We start from the raw sequence: 23,541 nt of genomic DNA, 5'->3' as shown, positions 1-23,541 counted from the left end.
ACCGCATCTCTCAAGGACTCGTCCGACCGCGCAGTTGATGCTGCGGTCAAATCTATTTTCCAGGCTTCGGGCTCCTCTCTGCGCCCCCTGTTTGCCTTGACATGGGTGGCGAGAGCTATGAGTGTGTGGAGTAGAAACTTGCGCAAGTTGCTTCGCTCTTGCAATATTCCTTCAGAGGCTCTTGAGAACCTTGATTTGTTCTCTCTAGCCTCTAATTTCTTCACGGTTCCCTAGATGCAGCTAGTTTGTCAGCCCTAACGGCAGCCAACGCTGTTTTTGCCCGCAGAGTCCTGTGGCTAAAGATATGGAACGCGGACAGTGCCTCCAAGAAGTCTCTGTCCACACTCCCCTTCCAGGGTCTTCGTCTGTTTGGAGAATCCCTGGACAAGCTTATATCTGAGACGACGGGTGGTAAAAGTACCATTCTACCACAAAAGCGGCCTGTATCCAAAAATTTTAAAAAGTCTTCTTGGCGCAGGCAGTCCTTTCGGCCCGGCCCCAAAACCATCACAGGGGTTGTCGCAACGCTCAGATCGGGGATCCGGTCCCTCAAGGGACTCTTCCTGGCATTCGCACTCCAGGCAATCTAAACCCAAGGGACCTCGCCCCGTGAAGGCCCCTTCAGCATGATGCCGGGTACCCCTCAGAGCCGACTCCTGTTGGAGGGCGGCTTCTGCTTTTTCGGGATATCTGACTAGACCATACTCACGATGCTTGGGTTCGAGAAATCGTCACCTCAGGTTACAAGATCGATTTCCATTCCCTACCGGCCAACAGGTTTCTCCGTTCTCGACATCCAAAGTCCACAACGCAAAGCCAGGCTTTATGTCAGGCCATAGCCTCTGTGCAAAAAGCAAACGTTATCATTCCAGTGCCCCTGGAACAGCGCGGCAAAGGTTTGTATTCAAACCTCTTTGTCGTCCCCAAAAAAGATGGCTCTGTCCGTCCTATCCTGGACCTCAAAAGGCTAAACAGGTCCGTACGGATTCGGAGCTTCCGAATGGAATCATTGCGAGCCGTACTAGCTGCTATGGAACCGGAAGAATTCCTAGCTTCCGTAGACATTCAAGATGCTTATTTACACATTCCCATATGTGTATCGCATCAACGGTTCCTTCGTTTTGCCGTAGGACACCGTCATTTCCAATTCAGGGCTCTTCCCTTTGGACTGGCTACTGCGCCTCGGGTCTTCACAAAGGTCATGTCCATTTTACAGAGGTGTCCTGGTCATTTCCTATTTGGACGACCTACTTATCAAAGGGAGCTCTCTTCAAGTTTGCTCAGAAAGCGTGCAAATTTGCCCAGACACGCTCTCAAGGGTGGCTTCTCAACTTCAACAAGTCATCCCTCATTCCTCATCAGCGCATCACCTTTTTAGGTATGCTGATAGACACGGTTCAGGCCCGGGGTTTTTATTCCAGAAGACAAGAGGTCTTCCCTGATCCGGGCCGCCCAATCCCTCCGCTCCTGCCGTTACACATCCCTCCGGAGTGGGATGAGTGTGTTAGGCAAGATGGTAGCAGTCATGGAAGCCGTGTCGTTTGCCCAATTCCATTTGCGCCCTCTGCAATTGGATCTTCTGTCCTCTTGGGACAAGAATCCAGCCTCTCTAGACCGGTCCGTCCGCTTATCTCGGACTGCCCTCAGCTCCCTCGTCTGGTGATCTCAGGTATCATCCCTATCTCAGGAGAAGTCCTTTCGCCCTGTCCACTGGCACGTAGTCACGACAGATGCCAGCCTGTTAGGCTGGGGGGCGGTGTTTCTCCACCACACTGCTCACGGACGCTGGTCTCACCCCGAGCGATCCCTTCATATCAACGTTCTGGAGATCAGGGCCATATTTCTGGCCCTTCAGACCTTTCAACCCTTGCTTCTGGGCCTCCCGGTTCGGATCCAGTCAGACAATGCCACGGCTGTGGTTTACGTCAACCGTCAGGGAGGAACTCGCAGCAGGGCAGCGATGAAAGAAGTCTCCAGGATTCTTCTTTGGGCAGAGATGCAGATTCCCATTATTTCAGCTGTCCATATTCCGGGGATAGACAACTGGGCAGCAGACTTTCTCAGCAGGCAAGGTCTAGCGGCAGGGGAATGGTCCCTTCACGACGAGGTGTTCCATCAGATCACTCTTCGTTGGGGGCTCCCAGATGTGGACCTCATGGCGTCTCAGCTAAACGCCAAAGTGCATCCCTTCATATCCCGGTCGAGAGACCCGCTAGCGCTCGGCTCTGACGCTCTAGTCCTCCTGTGGTCGCAGTTTCGCCTGCCCTACATCTTCCCTCCGTTTCCTCTCATTCCGAGAGTAATCAAGAAAATCAAAGCGGAGGGAATCCCGGTGATCCTCGTGGCCCCGGACTGGCCCAGAAGAGCCTGGTTTCCAGAGCTCCTCCACCTTCTCGGCGACACTCCCTGGCGTCTTCCCGACCGCCCGGATCTTCTGTAGCAAGGTCCAATATTCCACCAGAATACAGCACAGCTGCATTTGACGGCGTGGCGCTTGAATCCTTGATTCTAGCCAAGTCGCGTCTTTCTTCCAGGGTAGTACATACCATGCTTAATGCTCGCAAGCCTTCCTCCGCCAGCATTTATCACAGGACCTGGAAGACCTATCTGTCCTAGTGTGACCGTCATAATTGGTCGCTCCTTACCTTTTCAATCCCTAATGTTCTTGCCTTTTTTCAAGACAGTATGGACTCGGGTCTTGCTCTCAATACCCTTAAAGGACAAGTTTCTGCCCTGTAATTTTTTTTCCAGAAGCAGCTGGCTTCTCGCCCTTAGGTCCGTACCTTTCTTTAAGGGGTGGCGCATTTGGTCCCCCCTTATCGTCACCCCTTAGATCCCTGGGATCTGAATTTGGTTCTCGGAGCTCTTCAGCTTCCTCCTTTCGAACCCTTGAGAGAAATCTCTCTTCAACGGCTGTCTTGGAAAGTTGCCTTTTTAGTCGCTATTACCTCTATCAGGTGAGTGTCCGAACTGGCAGCTCTGTCCTGTCGCTCGCCTTACCTGATATTCCATCATGATAAGGTGGTCCTTCGGCCTTCCCCCGCCTTCCTTCCGAAGGTCATATCCTCTTTCCACCTGAACGAGGACATTGTGTTGCCGTCATTCTGCCCGGCCCCGATCCACTCCTTTGAAAAAGCCCTTCACACTCTCGATCTTGTCAGGGCTCTGCGGATCTACATCTCCAGAACAGCGCCGTTGCGCAAGTCCGATGCCCTTTTTGTCCTCTCAGAAGGACACAAAAAGGGCGACCGGGCTTCCAAATCCACGATTTCTCGATGGATCAGGACTGCCATCTGTGAAACTTACAAAGCACGAGGTGTCGTTCCCCCTCAATCTGTGCAGGCCCACTCTACACGAGCAGTGGGTGCCTCCTGGGCTATCCGCCGTCAGGCTTCAACGGCCCAACTTTGCAAGGCCGTACCTGGTCCAGTGTGCACACGTTTACAAAATTCTACAGAGTGCATACGCATGCTTCCGCAGATGCTGCTCTTGGAAGACAAGTCCTTCAGGCGGCAGTGGCCCATTTATAAGTGGCCACTGTTCGTTTTTTTGATAGTGTTTGTTATGTGTTCCCTGCAGTTGCAGTTGTTAGTCAGCTCTTAGGCTGATGTTCTACACTGTTAATAGTTCAGTTCCCACCCAGGGACTGCTTTGGGACGTCCCAATGTCTGTGTCCCCCAATGAAAAGGCGAGAAAGGAAAGGACATTTTTGTGTACTCACCGTAAAATGTCTTTCTTGGAGCCTTTCATTGGGGGACACAGCTCCCGCCCTTGTGGTTTTGGTTGTCCTTCTCCTACTGCTTTTACAACAAACTGAGCTAGTTCCCGCCTAGCTGGGGTTATATTCTGTGGGAGGAGGAGCTAACACTTTTTTCAAACCTAGTGTCACGCTCCCCTGGAGACACCATATAACCCAATGTCTGTGTCCCCCAATGAAAGGCTCCAAGAAAGACATTTTATGGTGAGTACACAAAAATGTCCTTTTTGCACAGGTCTACGCGTTTCTGGAGGCTCAGGACCGTCAGGCACAAGAAAACATCAAATCTCAAAGATTTGATGTTTTCCTGTGCCTGATGGTCCTGAGGAAGGGAGCTGAGCCTCCAGAAACACGTAGACCTGTGCAAAATAAAGATTCATTAATCGGACTACTTGAACCAGTGATCATTGGCGTGGCATATGAAAACCCCTTTCTACTCTTTTGTTCTCTGTTATCTGCCACCTGGGTTGCTGCTGCCGTGATCTAATACATCCATGACTTTGACAACTATATCTGGTGAGTATCTTTGCTCCCTGTCCCCTCCCCGCACATATTGGGGTAAGACCCTATTGCGCTTTTTTCCACAGCTCTTCACTGATGTAACTGTAATGGAAGTCTGCTTGGATAGAATAGTAGAGGCTGCAGCCAATCAGTGGCTTCTGATTGGATGCATTGGTCAAGTGACATAATGTCACTTGACAACCTGGGATTTGAGTCTCTTGATATCCCTAGAATGGAACCGATATAAAATGAGTATTATTTTTATTTTAAATGGGGTCTGGAAGTGATTGAGCGGAGGTTGTATGGTACTAGATACCTTGCATACCAGATCACTCACACAGGAAAGTATCTCTGCTGTAGTTCCCTAAAAGCCAACAGCCGCTATGCATAATCCTTGAGCCATATCAGAGCCATCTGTGAAATTCTGTGGCTTAAGTTGTTGAATGTGGGCACTATATCCAAAAAATGTCTTCCGGGTCTTCCACTTCAGTGTGGATACAATTATTTTGCATGCCACCAGCAGCAAGAGCCTTTTCCTCCCACAGTACAAGTCCAAGAACTCCTACAGCAAGCACAGGACCCATCAGTTTTATTACTTCGCCAAGGAGGGGTGGCCCCAACCATCAAGAAAGAACCGTGGTACAAAAATCTCTCACACTGGCCCCACCCTGGCAGCCATGAGGTGTTTTGGACAAGTCATCTAGGTTTAGAGGGAGGCAACAAGTTTTCCTTGGCATGACAGGCTGCCCCCACCTGGGGACTCTCTTCGGGTGGGTGGGCTTCATCTTTTTTGTTGGGATGCATGGCTCTCTGTAGTCAATGTCACCTGGGTCAGTAAGATCATTTCCTCTGGTTACAAGATTGCGTTCACCTCCAACAAAACTGCTTCTTCAGATCTTGTCCTCCTCGGACTCTCTCCTTATCATCTTTTTTTTTTCCCCAGACCATCTCATCTATTAATTTCCGGTAAGGCTTCTCTGCACTGCTCCCTCTGTTGGGTGCAATTCAGGGTGTTTTGCTCAAACCTTTCTGTGATACTCCAGAAGAATGACTCAGTCTAGCCCATGGCCTATTCTGGTTCTAAGATTGTTAACAATAGAGCTCATTTAGGTTGTTTCAGGATTTTGTTTTCTCCCTTTGTCATAGTTTTTATAGAACCCAGGGGATGCAAGGGGAATTTCTGCCCTCAGTGGACATCCAGGACACCAATCTCCACAAACCCAGCAGAATTTTCTCAGCTTTGTTGTGTTCACCTTAGCCATGGCATCCAGGGTGTTCATGAAAGTCTTGGCCACAGTAATGGCCCTTTTTTGTACCAGGGGCATTGTATTTAATTACCTACTTTGATAACACTTATATCAAGGCTGTTTCCTATTCAGAGAACCTGGAAAGTGATCAAGTCTTCTAGGATACCTTATGTTGCTTCAGGTGAATCATTAACAGGCCAAAATCCTCTCTGATCCCGTCTGAGTTTCGGTTTCTGACAATGTTATTTGTTGAGACCTGGGCAACAATTGATTTTATTCTCCCAGAAAAGAAAGGCGACTGTTGTCCAGACTGGCATACGTTTCCTGAGATGGCATTATCTCATCCCCTCCGCTTCTGCATGACCATTTTGGGAAAAATGGTGGCTGCCCTTGAAATGATCCATTTTGCTCAGTTCCACTCTAAGCCCTCCCAAGTCGCTTTATCTTCTCATTGTGAAAGTCTGTCCTCTCCATGGATTACCTGGTCCTTTTACTCCTTTATGTCTATCAGTCTATTAGCCTTTGACCTCTCTCCTAATTTGGTAGGGCCATTCCTTTCTTCCCATTCATTGACAGATTATGAAGATGGATGCCAATCTCATCAGGAGGGGGTGGTTTATCAACAGTACCGTCCAAGCTACAGTAATTGTGTGCACGAGACTCTAGTACCAATCACATTTTGTTTTCTTCACTGGCAGCATTAGTTGTCTAGTCTGTTCAACCGAATCCAGTTCAGCGATGCCACAGACAATGGCATACATCAACCATCAGAGTGGACCTCAAAGCTGGCTGAGTTTTTTGAATTCCAGGTTGGGCACAATAGGGAATTCTGGCGACTTCAGTGGTTGACATAACCAGTGTGGACTATTAAACTAGAGACTTCCTGGTCTCAATTCTGCACCTGCTACCAAAGCTGATCAAGGTAGAAGGGGTTCCCATCATCATTGTTGCTTCAGACTATGTCAAAAGATCCTGGTATAAGGAAGTTGCTGACCTTCTCTCATTGGGCCTCCAGGTCCGTCCAGACCTACTTTCTCAGGTTTCCATCTTCCACTTGAATTCACAGTCACTCAATTTAACGGCATTACCGCAGAGACTTCACTTATGAGATCTTTAATCTTTTTAATCAGGTTGTTCATACTATGATCAAGGCATGAAGCCTTCCATTACCGTACAAGAACCATAGACCCTCAGAACTTAGTGACAATTTTTTACATTTTTATTTTAGAAATCAAAAGTACACATCAATAAACTTTGTAATATACTGTACTTTATCAGAGAAATCTGCTTTTTTTCTCTTCTAGGACTGATTATTAATTTTCAAAATTTCAGTTCATGGATAAAATCTGTTTTCAGTGAAGACAGATTTTTACTTTACTGAGAGAGGTTATTGCAGTTGTTACTGATAAGATTTTATGTAGAGGAGAGGAGATGAAGGAGGCACAGGGAGGAGCTTGAGGCAGAACCCCTCGACCTACTGTCTACATACAATCTTATCAGTAGCAACTGCCATTTACTATCTGAGCAATGTAAAAATCTGTCTTCACTGAATACAAATTTTTACCAAGAATTGAGAATTTTGAGAATAACTGATATTGATCTGCTGGAGGAGAAATTCTCTGATGAGATATATTGAAAAGATTCTTATTTTGTGTATACTATGATTTCATATAAAAAATGTAAATGATGGTCAAACAAAGTTGCATAAGACATCCAAGGGCACACTGAACTAAACGACATTAAAGACTTTACTGTTTTATAAGATCCCACCAGCATAATACGAAGGTAATTAGAATCCAGGTTCTCTTGCAAATAACTGGGCAGCTACAACCCAAATTGAAGCCATTTGTTTCTTCATTTGAAAGATCCTCCTTTATTCCTACAATCCGTTGTAGAATTCCAGTCGTCTAGCTTTCTGGATAAAAAGATTTCTGGCAGCACTCCATACCTTAAATAGTGTTGTGCCTATTAATGCACAACTGCACTATGTGAGCCTTTACAAGTCTGTTATACCTAAAAATAACTACCTCATGAGTGCCTTTTTGTGTCCCGTATTTTTTCTTCTGGCTGCTAATCATGTACAGTATATGAAAGCATTTAGAAGGCCTTTTTTCATTGGTGTGAATCAAATGAGGAGTCTTGTGTCTTTTTTTTTCCTTCTTTTCTTCTTGCAGTTTAGGCTTTATTCTTAGTTCCCTCCAGGTCTCTGCATTGACTATTCTTTTTCAGAGGAAACTGGCTTTCAAACCTCAAGTCAAGAGGTTTTTTTTCCAGAGAGTGGTGCACAGCTTGCTGCTTTATTGCACATTCCTGGATTTTTGAAACCTTACTCTGGTTAGTCGAGGTCTTCCAGTTCCTTCCTGTCTAGGCAATCAGAGACCTCTCTCCTGCTTTTTTCCAGTGAGGTTGCATTTATGATAGCAATCACTTCTATCAGGAGATTCTCCAAACTGGTAGCTCTCTCCACTTGCTTTCTGTTGCTTGTCCTTCTCTAGGTCTTGCGCTTGTACACTCTTTTCTCTGTAAGATGGTCTCTGCCTTTTACCATACTGAGGAAATTGTCCTTCCTTTTGCCTTTTGGCCTCTCATCCCTTTGATTGGTCATTGCACAAACTGGATATGGTCATTGCTGTAAGATGCTACTGGTCAGTCACTGCCTTGTTCAGATGAGTAGATGCCTTATTTGTCATCCTAGAAGGCCCTCACAGAGGTTTGTTGTTCACTGGATTCAAACTGCCCTTATGGAAGCATATCGCACTAAAGCTAGTGCGACCACATTTAATGTAATGGCTCACTCCATCTGCCTTACAGACAGGTAGAACAGATGCCTTGTTGTGTAAGGCCATCTCCATACGTTTTCAAAGTTTTACAGAGCTTGTACCTTTATTTTCGCGAATGTAAGTCTCTGCAGAAATATACTATATTCAGCAGTTGTTAACATAGCAACTTGAGAGATTGCTATTCATCCTTTTGTAATCGTTATGTTTCCCACCCCAAGGATTGCTTTGGTATATCCCACAATATACTGTGTCCCCCAGTGAAGTGCCCAAGAAACACCAAGGTTACTTACTGGTAGCCGTTTTTTCCAGAACCCATGACAGCACCATGTGAGGGAGGGATCCACCCATCGAGGACAGGAAACCATTCTGAATAAAAGGGTGGTACCTCTCTCCTTCATCGGTTGGTTTACTTAGAATGAGACGACCTCCAACAATAGTTAGAACTTAACTCCGTCACCAACTATAACACACACATGCACACCCAGAATAGTGCACACGAAGGGTGAGAAAGGGAGGAATTATATGGTGTTGTTATGGGTTCCGGAAAAACCAGCTACCGGTAAGTAACCTTGGTGTTTTCCCCTCACTCATGACAGCACCACGTGAGAGATTTTCAGAGAATAACTTCTTAGGGAGGGACCACCGCCTCAAGCAGCCTTCTACCAAACGAAAGGTCAGCCAAAGAGGCTAGGTCCAACCGTTAGTGTCGGGAAAAAAGTAGATTGTAAGGAGCAGGTAGTGGCCCTACAAATTTGGTCAATAGATACCTGTGCCTTCTTAGCCCAGGAGGTCGACACCGCTATGGTGGAATGGGCCCGTATGCCATCAGGGATGGCTGCACCACCAGATGAGTAGGCTAAAGCAATGGCCTCCCTAATCCACCTAGAGATAGTGTCCTTTGATACCCCAAGACCTTTCCTACTACCCTGAAAGCCTATGAATAAGGATTGGGTTTTCCTCACACTGTGTCAATGAAATTTTTTGCAGTAGGGCCCTCCTAAAATCTAACGTGTGAAATGTGTGTTTCCCCGGATTCGTGGGATGGCTGCAAAAAGACGGCAAAACTATTTCCTGCGTCCTATGGAAACGAGAGGCGACCTTTGGGAGATAAGCTGGATCAGGTCTTAATATGACCTTATTATCTAGTATCTGAGTGTAAAGGTCCAGTCACACTAAGCAACTTACCAGCGATCCCAACAACGATAGGAATCGCTGGTAAGTTGCTAGGAGGTTGCTGGTGAGATGTCACACTGCAACGCTCCAGCGATCCCACCAGCAACCTGACCTGGCAGGGATCGCTGGAGCGTGGCTACACAAGTTGCTGGTGAGCTCACCAGCAACCAGTGACCAGCCCCCAGCGCCGCGTGGAAGATGCTGCGCTTGGTAACTAAGGTAAATATCGGGTAACCAACCCGATATTTACCTTGGTTACCACCGCACGGAGCTACACGTGCAGAGAGCAGGGAGCAGCGCACACTGAGCGCTGGCTCCCTGCTCTCATAGTTACAGCACACATCAGGTTAATTACACGATGTGTGCTGCAGCTAAATGTGCACAGAGCAGGGAGCAGCGCACACTGCTTAGCGCTGCCTCCTTGCTCTCCTAGTTACAGCACACATGGGGTTAATTTCCCGATGTGTGCTGCAGCTAAATGTGCACAGAGCAGGGAGCAGCGCACAATGCTTAGCGCTGGCTCCCTGCTCTCCTAGCTACAGCACACATCGGGTTAATTAACCCGATGTGTCCTGCAGCTACATGTGCACACAGCAGGAGCCGGCAGCACAGGCAGTGAGAGCGGCGGAGGCTGGTATCAAAGGTAAATATCGGGTAACCAAGGACAGGGCTTCTTGGTTACCCGATGTTTACATTGGTTACCAGCCTCCGCAGAAGCCGGCTCCTGCTGCCTGCACATTTAGTTGTTGCTGTCTCGCTGTCACACACAGCGATCTGTGCTTCACAGCGGGACAGCAACAACTAAAAAATGGCCCAGGACATTCAGCAACAACCAACGACCTCACAGCAGGGGCCAGGTTGTTGCTGGATGTCACACACAGCAACATCGCTAGCAACGTCACAAAAGTTGTTCGTTAGCAGCGATGTTGCTAGCGATGTTGCTTAGTGTGACGGGGCCTTAAGGATGAACTACTTATAAGGCTTGTAAGTCACTAACTCTACGAGCTGACCTCAAGGCAACTAGTAAAATCATCTTTAATGTTAGTAACTTTAGGGAGATCTCAGAAATGGGCTCAAAGGATGACCTGTGAGGGAATCTAAAACTAAATTAAGATCCCATGGTGGAACTTTAAGCATAACTATTGGTTTATTCCTATCACAAGCTTTAATAAACCGTTTAACCCAATGATTGGCTGCCAGGTTACAATTATATAGGGCCCCTAAGGCAGAAACATAAACGTTTATAGTGTTTACAGCTAGCCCTAGGTCAAACCCCTTCTGCAGAAATTCTAAAATGGATGGAATAGGAGCCTCTGTTCCCAATTATTTGCAAATGTAAGGAACTTTTGCCACACTCTCCCTTAAATTTTTGTGATAACCGGTTTCCGGCTCTTCAGTAACGTAGAGACCAGGTCAAAGGAGAACCCCTTGTGCATCAGCAATGACCTCTCAAGTTCCATGCTGTTAAATTGAACCCCTTCTCTTGTGCGTGGAATACTGGTCCCTGCACTAAAAGGTCTGGAATCTGCGGCAAAACCCATGGATCCGTGACCAACATTGTCCTCAGGAGAGAGAACCATGGCCTCTTGGGCCAGAAGAGGCGATGAGAAGGACCCTCGCTTGATCTTCCCTGATCTTCTGTATAACTGTTGGTAGCATGACAATCGGGGGAAAGGCATAGGCTAGTTTGAAAGTCCATGGAACCTGAAGCGCATCCACGGTGAAGGGCTTGTCTGCCGGGTTAAGGGAACAGAACTGGTCCACCTGCCTGTTTGGTCTGGTGGCAAACAGGTCTATCTGCGGTGTTCCCTACAGAGTCACTATCTGTTGAAAGAGCCGTGGATTCAAGGACCATTCTCCTTGTCGCAGTTGATGGCGACTGAGGTAATCTGCCGTGGTATTAAGAAGCTGTGCAGAGCTGAGAGGGAGAGGAGATTCTGCTCCGCCCAGTGAAAAAGACTGTAAGATGCCTGCACGAAGGGATGGGGACCTTGTGCCCCCTTGGTGGTTTATGTATAAGACTGTAGACTGATTGTCCGACATTACGCGAATGTGTCGTCCCCGGAGGAGGGGAAAAAAAGAATTTAAGTGCTGGTTCTACTGCCCGTAGCTCCCGGAGGTTCGAGGGCTGTGCTAATTCCTGTGCTGATCACCAGCCCTGGCATATCTGCTCGTGGAGGTGAGCTCCCCAGCCGGACTGGCTGGCATCGGTAGTGACCACTTTCTGATCCTGAGGCAGCCAGGGAACTCCCATGGACAAGTTGACTATGGACGTCCGCCAAAGCAGGGAATTTTTGACCGCCAAGGATAGAGTGGCGTCCCCTTCCAAATGTTCTCCTAATGCTTTTTGGGCAAACAGGATTTGCCATTGGAGTTCTCTCTAGTGGATCTGGGCCCATGGAACTGCCGGGAAGCAGGATGTCATGGAGCCCAGCAGAGACATAGCTTTTCTCAAGGACATTTTGGGATGGTGGATTGCCTTCAGAGCCAACTCCGACACCTTGAGTATTTTCTCCTCTGGCAAAAGGCATAACTGACGCTCCAAGTCTAGTGTGAGACCGAGAAACGTTTGAGTCATAACTGGTTCTAATTTCGATTTTCCGTGAATCACAATCTATCCTAGGTCTCGCAGGTTTGTCTGGAGGTACTGCAGGTGTTCTGTACATTGTTGTTTGGAGTTGCCAATCACCAGGAAGTTGTCTAGACAAGGGACGAGCAACACATTGTGGATTTGCAAGTGAGTCATCATCCCTGCTATTATTTTTGTGAAAATCATGGTGGGCGATAGACAGCCCAAAAAGAAGTGCTCTGAACTGAAAATGTCGAAGTCTGTTCTGGATGGGAAGTGCCACTCAGAGAAACTGTTTATAGTTTTGATAGATGGTAACATGGTAATAGGTGTCTTTTAGGTCTATCACCGCCATATAACAGTCGCGGAACAATAGCTTTATGGCTGACTGAACGGATTCCATCTTGAATGGATAATTTTAAGAAACCGGTTGAGACGTTTCAGGTTGATTATGGTTTAGAAGGAACCATCCGGTTTTCTTGTGAGAAAAAGAGGGGAATAAAATCCTGTTCCTCTTTCTGAAAGCAGAACCTCGCAAAGAACTTGCTTGTCCAGTAATCCCATAATTTCTGACTCCAGAGCCTGTTGTGACCTTCGAAGAGGTGGGATGATGAAATGCTGTGGGGATTGAAGGAGAAATTGCAATTTGAGACCTTCCCTTATTATAGCCTGCACTAAAGTGTTCGAGGAAATACTTTCCCATGCTTCCAGAAAATGAGAAAGGCGTCCCCCAACTTGTAGCCTGGTATCATTGTGATGACTTCTTCGAGGAGGCAGCGGAACCACCGAACATGAATCCTGACTCTCGTCTAGGCTTGTGCTCCCATTTTCTATTATCCAGAAGCTTGCCCTTGCTGAATCTATGCCTCCAAAAGGAAGAACGAGAAGAGGCTGAGTGGAACCTCAGGAAAGACTTCTTGCTATCCGATGCCTTCTCCAACGCATCTTCCAGCTGTTAGCCAAAAAGGAGCAGACCGTCACATGACACTGATTATAATTTATGTTTGGTTTGTAGGTCCCCTGGATAACCCTTCAACCATAATACTCTTCTGGCCAAATTAGAAAATCCTGCAGAACGGGCTCCCAGCCTGACCGCGTCAGCTGATGAGTCGGCAAGAAATGCCACCACTCCCTGTAGTAGTGGTAATTTAGAAAGATTTTTTTTCCCGAGGCGTTTTATCTTTTAGCTGATCTACAATTTGTTTTAGCCAGATCATTAAAGCACGGGCTGTGCAGGTATTGGCTATAGCCGGCTTCAAACGTCTTGCTGATGTTTCCCACAAGTGCTTAAGACAGCCATCTGCTTTTTTGTCTAGGGGGTCTTTTAATGTTCCCGAATCCTCCACGGGAATGCCTCCTCTCCTAGAGGATTTTGCCACTGCAGCATCGATCCTCAGGGCTTTATCCCACAATGTCGTCTTCTCATCATCAAAAGGATACTTTCTCTTTGAGGAGGAGGGTGAGAGCGCCTGCTTTATCGGGATGCTTCACCTCTTTCTGGATAAGAGCTTCTGTTTTAGAGTTTGCCGGGAAGGTACGCTGCTTCTTATCCTCTAATCGTCCAAACATAACATCCTCAAAGGATCTGGGGGATTTCTCATCTGTTAAGCCCATAGTCACCCTGACTGCCTTAACCAGATTCCCGACATCATCAATTGAGAAGCATGGCCTGCCTGCCCATATCACTATCTGAGGATGAGGAATCTGAGTGTGAAGTAGCAGTGGACAAGGTGCAAGAAATGGAGTCAGAGTCTACCGCCTTTGACTTCTTCTTCAAGAATGCCTTCATGGAATCTTGTACCTCAGGTCTCATGACTGACCTAAGGTCCACCGAGAACCCTGGAGACTCCTCTGCAATTGTGGTATGGATGCATGCCGCACACAATTTTTTCTGCCACTGAGCCGAGAGTGGCTGTCTGCACAGGGGACACTCCTTATGTTTCTTTTTGGACGTGGATTTTTTATGGACCACCTAGTGATGCAGGAACAAAAAAAGGGAAAACCACAAGGGACCTATGAGTAAGGTGACATTCTCGAAGATCACTCACCCACCCACCATAGGAGATCAAGGGTACCGCTTCATTGGAACATCCACAGGTCTCACAGAAGCTGCGGGAGGATCTGCTCTTCTGGCTGTCATGGCCGGGCTGGCTTGCGTCACTAAAACTTATTACCGTCCTTGTGTACCTGCTGCCGGCGCGCCGGAGAGTGCTGCTGCCCGTCTGTATCCATCCTGGAATGTAGGCACAAGCACCTGTCTCTGCCAGTAAACGCTACTTTAATAGTGATCCTCTGCCTTCCGGTACCATATGGCCCCTCCCCCCACTCTCAGAGGTGACCGGAGAGTGGGGATTTTCTTGTAATGTTACACCGCCGTCACTGCTGCAGCCTCCGCTTGGCCACCGCCATCTTCTTCCGGTGACGTCACGCAAGCACGCCTCCTCCCAGTATGCTTTTGGTGCGTCGCCCAACACCCAGAAGTCCTACACAGCAACAGGGGAGCGCAAGGGGGGAGGATGGAGCGGCAGTTCGGGACCCACGGAATGGTCCTTGCCGCACACCCCACATGGACACCAGGTCCCCTAAGGGTTGGTGGACGGCGCTTCCAGCCCTGAAGAACGACACCACAGGACTCACCCTGCTTTTCCGGACACTGGACGGGGCTGCGTAAATACACACTTCTTTGGCCAAACACTTCTTTCTTTAAACCGCCGTGTTCAGAAACAAGGTCTCCCATCAAGGACAGGAAACCAACTGATGAAGGGGAGAGGTACCGCCCTTTTGTTCAGAATGTTTCCTGTCCTCGCTGGGCGGATCCCTCTCTCACGTGGTGCTGTCCTGGGGGGGGAGATTTTCTTAGTCACCGTAATATCTTTATTGGGAGACACAGCACCCTCCCTTGTTTGTCGCATTGGGTGTGTGTTTATCTTTCTTCTCCGGTTGGTTGGTTGGTTTTTTGCATTTCTTCCTGTTTTTTTCCCTTGCTAGCTTGATGCCAGTAGGCTGAGTGCAGCCTGCTGTTCTTAGTGTCCGCCTCCTGCTGACAGCAGACTTCTCCCTTTATTTCCTGTGTCCCCCAAGGAAGGCTAAAGGCTGCTTTACATGTGTCGATTTCTTGTGCGATCACATTTGCGATCGCACCCACCCCCATCGTTTGTGCGGCACGGGCAATTTCTTGCCCGTGTCGCATAATGCTGTAACCCCCCGTCACATGTACTTACCTTCCAAACGACCTCGCTGTGGGCGGCGAACATCCACTTCCTGAAGGTGGAGGGACGTTCGGTGTCACAGCGACTAAACACAGCGGCCGGCCAATAGAAGCGGAGATGAGCGGGACGTAAACATCGCGCCCACCTCCTTCCTTCCGCATTGCCGGCGGGACGCAGGTAAGCTGCAGTTCATCGTTCCCGGGGTGTCACACAGAGCGATGTTCTCTGCCTCGGGAACGATAAACAACAAGACGTTTGATTTTTTTTGAAAATGAGCGATGTGTCAACGATGAACAAGAAGGTGAGTATTTCTGCTCATTCATAGCTGTCACACGCTATGATATCACTAACGATGCCGGATGTGTGTCACTTACGACGTGACCCCGCCAACATCTCGTTAGATATATCGTAGCGTGTAAAGCCCGCTTAAGAGAAAAAGATTTTACGGTGAGGACCAAAAATCTTTATTTATTTGGTGCTTTAGCATTCTGGAATCTATCAATATAATTTAGTGCATTGTCATGTTATTAATGTTGTGCTATCTGCTTTACATTAAAAAGCAAATAAAAACGATCCATTGTGTGAAAAACCGTGTACAGCAGATTGTGTGATTGTCATATTGTTCCGTTCATAGCACAAAAGTTGCTTCCTTTAAACTGGCTTCGGAGCCAGTGCTTCAGGAAATTGTTTTCCTTAATCATCAGGCTTGCCATATGGTTTTGTGTCTTTAAGAGATCTACAAGGAAAACGGATTCTTTCCATGAGAATTTTATGATAAGAACTTTTGTCTGAAAGAACAAATCTGACATCAACTTTGTCTCACCTTGTACTATAGATGGCCAAGTGTTTGCTATTGTTGCCTGCAGACTGGTCCGAAGCATTCCTGTGGTACAGGTTGTGATCATTGACTAACCAAGAGTTCTCCTGACTTAATGGACATGATTACTGGTTGGTTGGACTGGTCACCCTTCTGGAAGGACCGTGGCAATGTTTACTTGTTCTCCTCCTATCTAGGACACATAAAACACTTTTGGCTAATAATTTTCCCCACTCAAGTCTGGCTGAATTGCCTACTGCTCCATTAGTGCTATTCCCATTTCAGGCACATTTCTATAATTGGTGGACAAGTTCAGTTAGTTTCCAATGCCGTGATGTTGTCAAATAGTTGTACCTTGCGGTTGAAAACTTTGCCCACTGTTAAATGTCCCCATCCATTACTCTTCCCTTATTTGCCAGTGTGGAATATATTAGTAATCTCATTGCACTTGTGGACCAGGAGCACCAATGATTTGTTAACTTAATAACCATGGCTATGATAGATGTAGTATTGTAGAAACCGCAAAGGACTGTTTATTAAATCATATTTTCCTTTCTCCTTGCTGTAACGTGATATATTTATTATCTGGAAATATCTCTTTTCTAACACCTACAGGTAGGGTTTTCAACCCTGTTATTTGTTTGCTTAATGCATCGACTTGTACATCCACCACTCCCATGGAAAATGTAGAATATAATGAATGTGTAGGAGTGATTTTGTCACAGACATAATTTCCGCATTCAGCTCTGTGATCAGTGCGAATGAATACAGCATTGTATGAGCGTTCAATGAACTAAAATGACTTGACTCTGTTATCACTTACTTTAAATTATGAGGTTTGACTATAAACACACACTCCAGCATAATTTTATTCATAGCTTGACATTTTACTCTTACAAGTCTCTTTCTTCCTTTTTTTTTTTTTGCCAAATGATCAGAACATGTATTTTATATGACTTATTTTCTAGCACAAACGCTGTTATTGATTTGCTTCATCAATGCTAGAACAAAATACTGAGCATTTTAATATAGTTTATAGCTGGAGAAGATTGCAGGAAACAGTACTTGGATTTCTCATTTCATCACTGTTTTGCTGAATTTATGGTCAACTGTTAAATTTATTGAGATACTTATCATGTATTTTGCTCTTTTCATTGTGTTGAAGTCTTTAAAACTCAGTCACAGCAATTGTCTAAAATGACCATCTCCTTAACCTTTCTCTACTATTTTTGTATTACCTTTTTTTTTTTTTTGGTTAATTTTATATATTCATTCTGTGTTTGTGTTGGCATAAACCTATCCCACGAAGGCGTTTTTTTCCATACATCGCAATGTTTTTAAGTAAAGCTTTTATTCCAGTTAATGTTTATATTAGGAGCTGAAAAAACCTCAACCTCTACAAGCAAATGTATTTAATAAGGGGGAACCATTCTTTCTTAAAAAGGCTGGCCTCCTTGTATTGGCAAATTACTTCTTTTTTTTTTTTAAAAAAGGAACCTATCATCAGATTCATCCTACGTGAGCCACGGGCAGCAAGAATCAGACTCTGGCTGCACGACTTCAGATGTTAATTTTTTATTCTAAAATGCTGCAAATTTTTGGAGTAAACATACTTAGAGAATCCGGCTAAGGACTATGACCAACTAGTCCAATGTGATCTCCGGCCAGCTTCTCCCCACCCCATTCCTCATGGCTGACAGGTCTCTTCCTATGTACACTTTCAGAGGAGAGACCGTCAGTCAGTTGGAGCAGTCGCCTCCTGTTTCTTATTTACTGTTGGAGCAGCATAAATTTGATGACAGATTTGGCACCCAACATGAATAGATACGTCATTACCAAAATTAAATGCATTCTGTATACAGTGGTGTGTAATGGCACCAGAAATGTGATATTATTTCTGAATATCAAAAAGAAAAAATTACCAAGAGAATTAAATCTCATGATAATACCTTAACACCATAAGGACATTAATGAGAAACCATAGAAAAGATAGGGGTAATTGACGGTGTAAATATAAGCTAATTGATGGGTATATAAACATGCCATATAGTTTTCTTTCAAGCTGCTTTTTATTGTAGAAAATGTGCATAAATACAGCCAGAAAATTGGCAGATGGGTTAAAAACCCGAATGATTAGAACATGTAAAGATACCAGAAAAAAGAGGTTTGGGGGAGGAAAAGAAGTTCCAATTGGGGAATAGCATACCCTTGGATAAAAAACATAGGATCAAATACAAGATAATAAGCATCACACTCCTAATAGTTAAGCTCCTATATAACATGTAAAAGATGGGGTAGGTCACACAAGGTCACTTATTTATCCACCATAAAACTCCATATGCATGTCCTGTCGGATAAATAATATACAGGGTTAAAGTGGCTTGGTGGTAAAGGGAAACCCGGAGACATACCTGCTGTCACAGAGCCAAGAGGTTTGCCAGACCTGACAATTGGGACAGGTCTGACTCGTGTTTCGCTGAGGCTTTGTTTCAAAAGTTCATATAGCCACAGTAGTGAAATGAAGGAGATATAAAGCATGAGGAAACTCACATGTGGCTGATTCAATCAGCGCTGTGTCATGAATCAGCTGTGCATGCTCTCACCACAGTGCACGGCACTCAGAAAGGTCTTCCGGGTATGGGAGGAATCTCCCAGTGACGTCAGTATTACCCAGAAGCCCTTGTAACGTGGCCGGCCCGGAGTGCACATGCATCAGGATTCCATGGCAGCGCTGCACAGCCACAGCCATATTTGTTATTGGCACAAATGAGGGCATATTACAAAATCAGTCCCAATTTATAATAAATACAGGCAAAGCTCCCATATCCTGAGCAGAGAGTAATAGAAGGAAAGAATATACATCAAGGAAAGGAATATACATAATTGCAGCAAAAAATCAATACAACATAGGTCAATTTCACAAATAGTAAGATGACGCCGCTGATCATGTTAATTGTAATATTCCTGCTATATTCATCTTCATGAAAGTCCAAGACAAGGGAGACAGGATCCAAAGGTATATATGTCCATCTCAAAGGGTATAATAAATGTGAAAATAAGAAACCATCTGTATAAAGAATAAAAATAGACCAATGAAAAACACTGCTAAAAACAATGAAGGCTGACACAACCTGTTATAGCAGCATATATGATGATAAAATATGTCAAAATTGGCTAGCAGTCGATAAGTAACGGAAAACGATTCGAATAAATCATGCAACAGACGTGAGACATCCACAAAAAATGAAAGAGGGCAAAAATAATAGCAAAAAACAATAAAAAATCATCCAGATGCCAAGGGGGTTTGTAAGGGACATCCTGAAATATGATGAGAATTATGACATTTAGTCATGTCAGTCAGCTACTCCGTGATGTCGCCCTCTCCCTTCCTGCTGCTTGGAGACCCAGCAAATGTAAGGGCTGGTTCACACTAAGCGACAGCGACAACGAGGTCGCTGTTACGTCACCATTTTCTGTGACGTAACAGCGACCTTGTAAGTCGCTGTTATGATCGCTGCTTAGCAGTCAAACACAGCAGCCGAAGCAGCGATCATAACCGCGAGAGCAGGGAGCCACGCACACTGCTTAGCGCTGGCTCCTTGCTCTCCTAGCTACAGTACACATCGGGTTAATTAACCCGATGTGTACTGCAGCTACATGTGCAGAGAGCAGGGAGCCGCGCACACTGATTAGCGCTGGCTCCTTGCTCTCCTAGCTACAGTACACATCGGGTTAATTAACCCGATGTGTACTGCAGCTACATGTGCAGAGAGCCGGAGCCGGCAGCACAGGCAGCGTGAGAGCTGCGGAGGCTGGTAACTAAGGTAAATATCGGGTAACCACCTTGGTTACCCGATGTTTACCCTGGTTACAGCTTACCGCAGCTGCCAGATGCCGGCTCCTGCTCCCTGCTCGCTTAATTTCGTTGCTCTCTCGCTGTCACACACAGCGATCTGTGTGTCACAGCGGGAGAGCGCCTTTGAAGAAAACGAACCAGGGCTGTGTGTAACGAGCAGCGATCTCGCAGCAGGGGCCAGATCGCTGCTCAGTGTCACACACAGCGAGATCGCTAATGAGGTCACTGTTGCGTCACCAAAACCGTGCCGTAGCAGCGATTTCGGTAGCGATCTCGCTATGTGTGAAGCACCCCTAAAAGGCAAGGTGTCAAAATCCAATTAGGATAGCTCTTGAACCAGCACACTCCCTGCAGAGTGAATTGCCCTACACAGGAGGTGGGAGGGGAGCTCCAGGTTTTAAACCCAACTTCAAACGTCTCTTCCAGGCGATTCAGAACTGTCAGAAGAGTTTCGATATTGGGAGTACATCACCCCCACAAACAAGACAGGCGTATTTTCATATTCCTGAGGGTCAGACGCACGTAACACATATTTCGACAAAACTGTATGATGTGCGTAGCCCTCCATAATTAATAACTGGCCACAGGAAGCCCGCAGGACTCTCATATTTCCTATGAAAACTGAGATCAATTCACAACAACAGAAATGAGGGTTATATCTTCTGTGAGAAGCTCAGGGGCAGAGCTAGGCTGGGAAATATAACATTAGATTATTCTCAGCAGCAGGGGGAGGGAATTCCCAGCCAGGATGATGTCACGAGGGGGGGGCCGTATGAGCCCAAGACAGAACAGATAAAAGTTAGGCACAGGGATCTGCGCATCCATACTATACACATGTGAGGAAGTCCATGAAACCCTGGTCAAACGGCACCCCTTCTGTGGCCAGACGCATAAGGTAACTGCTTGATCTGACTCTGTTTGTGACCACGTCGTATCTGTAAATGTATTCTGACATATAAATATATTCTGTAAATTCCATATTGTATATATTGTAGCATCTAGTGTGCCCTTAAGGCAATTAAATATATATATATAATTTAATCTTGGGGTGTTCTGTTATCTCGATCCTGAATTCCACATCTGTGGGCTCGGCGTAATAATTATCGTAATCAATTGGTGGCAGCGAGTTTATGCCAAGGATCATTGTGGAGAGCGAGTCACGTGCTCTGTCTGGTGGAGAGGTGGGTGTAACTTCCACTTCATCCCCCTTTTCCTGACCGGGTTTAACCCCCTTACTCCAAAAAAGGGGCATAGGAAAGACTTTCATTGAGTCCACCTGGCGACACAGTACCAAGCCGGAAGATCCATTGGCACTCACGTTGGGCCAATGTTTTTTTTTTTAAGATCCCAGCATGTGTTTCCAGGTGGATCCTATCAATGCCACAAACCACTAAACTGGATGTGTCACAACCAAGCTGAAGTTTGAAGTGGTGCGGAAGCGTTTTTAGACTTTCAAGCTACTCGATCTCTGCTGCTGCCATGATGTCGCGGACATGTTCACGCGTCTGCCTTCGCAGTTCGCGAGAGGTCAAGCCCACATAATTAAGTCTACAACCAACAAGTAGCATGATAAATGACACCACTAGTGCTACATGTGATGCAATGTCTGATTTCAAAAATCCTATCAGAGTTCGCTGCTTTAAAAGTGGTAGTGCGAATGATGTTCCGACAAGCCAGGCAGGAGCCACATGGGAAACAGCCCCATTTGGGGCAAGCCGTGTAGAATGACAAAGCCGTCTTGAACACATAGTGACTATGCACCAACAGGTCGTTAAGGCTCCTGCCTTGCTTTGCCATCATCATGGCTGACAGGTCCCTTCCTATGTACACTTTCAGAGGAGAGACCATCAGTCAATTGGAGCAGTCACCTCCCGTTTCTTAAAAACTGTTGGGGCAGCATGAATTGATTTGGCACCCAAAATGAATAGATACGTCAGTACTAAAATTAAATGCATTCTGTATACAGTGGTGTGTAATGGCACCAGAAATGTGATATTTCTGAATATCAGTGCACCACTAAACAGCCAAATCTAAGTTTGTTTTTTTCCCGGTGAAGGATAGTGGCAGCAGAACAGTTAATGTTCCTGAATGGTGAATTTACAAAGGTTCTGTGGGTGGAGTAGCATGTATATTGTAAGAAGCAAACAAGCGATATCCATGTCTTGTAAGAGTGGGAAGACACTAATTAGGATTTTCTCATTATTATTATTTGTATTTAATTGCACTTGTTTGCATACAATCACAACTTTTCCCATTCAATGGAATAACTGCTCACATAACTAGTGGGTGTTTATTTACTGTCTGCTTGGCGACTTACAAATCCCAACCTTTCTTCACCCCTGATAAATTGGTGGCAGCTGCAGTGAGACTGTAAAATTCTGGTGTTAGATTTAGTTCTTGTAGGAAGGTATGTTGTAAGAGACCTATTTTAATTGTAAATTATAATTTGATTATTATTGGATGTTTGTGAAATTGTCAGTCTAGTCTATGTTAACTAAAAGTAGTAGATTACCATGGCACAAAATTGCATGTAACACAAGGTTTAGTAGAGTAATGCAGCGATATATATCTTTATAGGTAGAAAGGCCAACGTTTCCTTCCATAAACCTTGTTCACAACCATAGAGAGAGAACAGAACTGTATATGCTGCTGACCTGACTTGTGATACATGCAATGGTGTGCCATGGTAATTTGTTACTTATAATCGAGTCTATCTACTATGGAGCACCACTGAGCCACCATTATCGTCTTCATTCTAGTCTACGCTGTGACTTTCCCTCCAAATTATTTTTTGTTTTAAAGGGGTTGTCCAGCCTTGACGTTAAGTCTGTAGTTACTGTATGTCACTGCGGCTTTAATAATCCGCAGAGTGTGAACTCTGTGAGGATCCTTCAGTTTGCATACATGCAGTTATGTGCCGACTGGATGTGAACAGCCTCAATCAATGCAAGTGAATTGAGGGAGGCCACATAAGTCTAGTTGGAATGTGGCCAGAAGTATGCAAATCACATACAGTCACATGACCGCACAGCAGAGGAGAATCCTCACAGAGCTGTCTATAGTCACAGTGTAACTGCAGACTTGTACCTTAAGGCCAGACAACCCCTTTATCATAATACTCGTATATAAAACCCTTAATTATGTGCTTTATCTCCACAAAAATAACATTTACTACTTTAATTTACTGGTATTTATTCTTCATTTCATTCATAACCATTTTTGATACCTACTAAGTTTATATATCTTAAATAATTAATTGCATAATATATAATTTATAATATCTTATGTAGCTATAAGACAAGCCTTATATTATTGCACTGTTTTTTATTATTTTTTATATTTTTGGGGATTTCTTTATTTAGTAAACTTTGATAGAGGCATCAGCTAGACACATAGTTTCATAGTTAGTACAGTTATAAAAAAGACACATCTATCACGTTCAACCGAGTGGTGGGAAAGAATAACGGTAATGGAGTTAAGGTACATCCATAATACATAATCTAATCTGCCCTAAAAATAAAGTTTTTCCCTCCTGATACAAAGTGTCGATAGACTAGATGAACATTCAGAACAAGTTTGTTCTTTTCTTCTGAAAAGCATCTAATCCCTTATTGAAACTATCGATGTTTCCC

The 23,541-nt window shown here is 45.4% G+C and overlaps 1 protein-coding gene across 5 annotated transcripts in view; it reads left to right on the top strand.

Annotated features, from left to right (window-relative positions):
• The window catches only part of MSI2 (musashi RNA binding protein 2), a 934,763-nt gene that overhangs the window by 865,091 nt on the left and 46,131 nt on the right, over positions 1-23,541 (top strand). The window lies entirely within an intron of this gene.

The sequence above is a fragment of the Anomaloglossus baeobatrachus genome, chromosome 2 (assembly GCF_048569485.1).
Source record: "Anomaloglossus baeobatrachus isolate aAnoBae1 chromosome 2, aAnoBae1.hap1, whole genome shotgun sequence".
Classification (NCBI taxonomy): domain Eukaryota; kingdom Metazoa; phylum Chordata; class Amphibia; order Anura; family Aromobatidae; genus Anomaloglossus; species Anomaloglossus baeobatrachus.
This window is presented reverse-complemented; position numbering and strand designations above follow the sequence as displayed.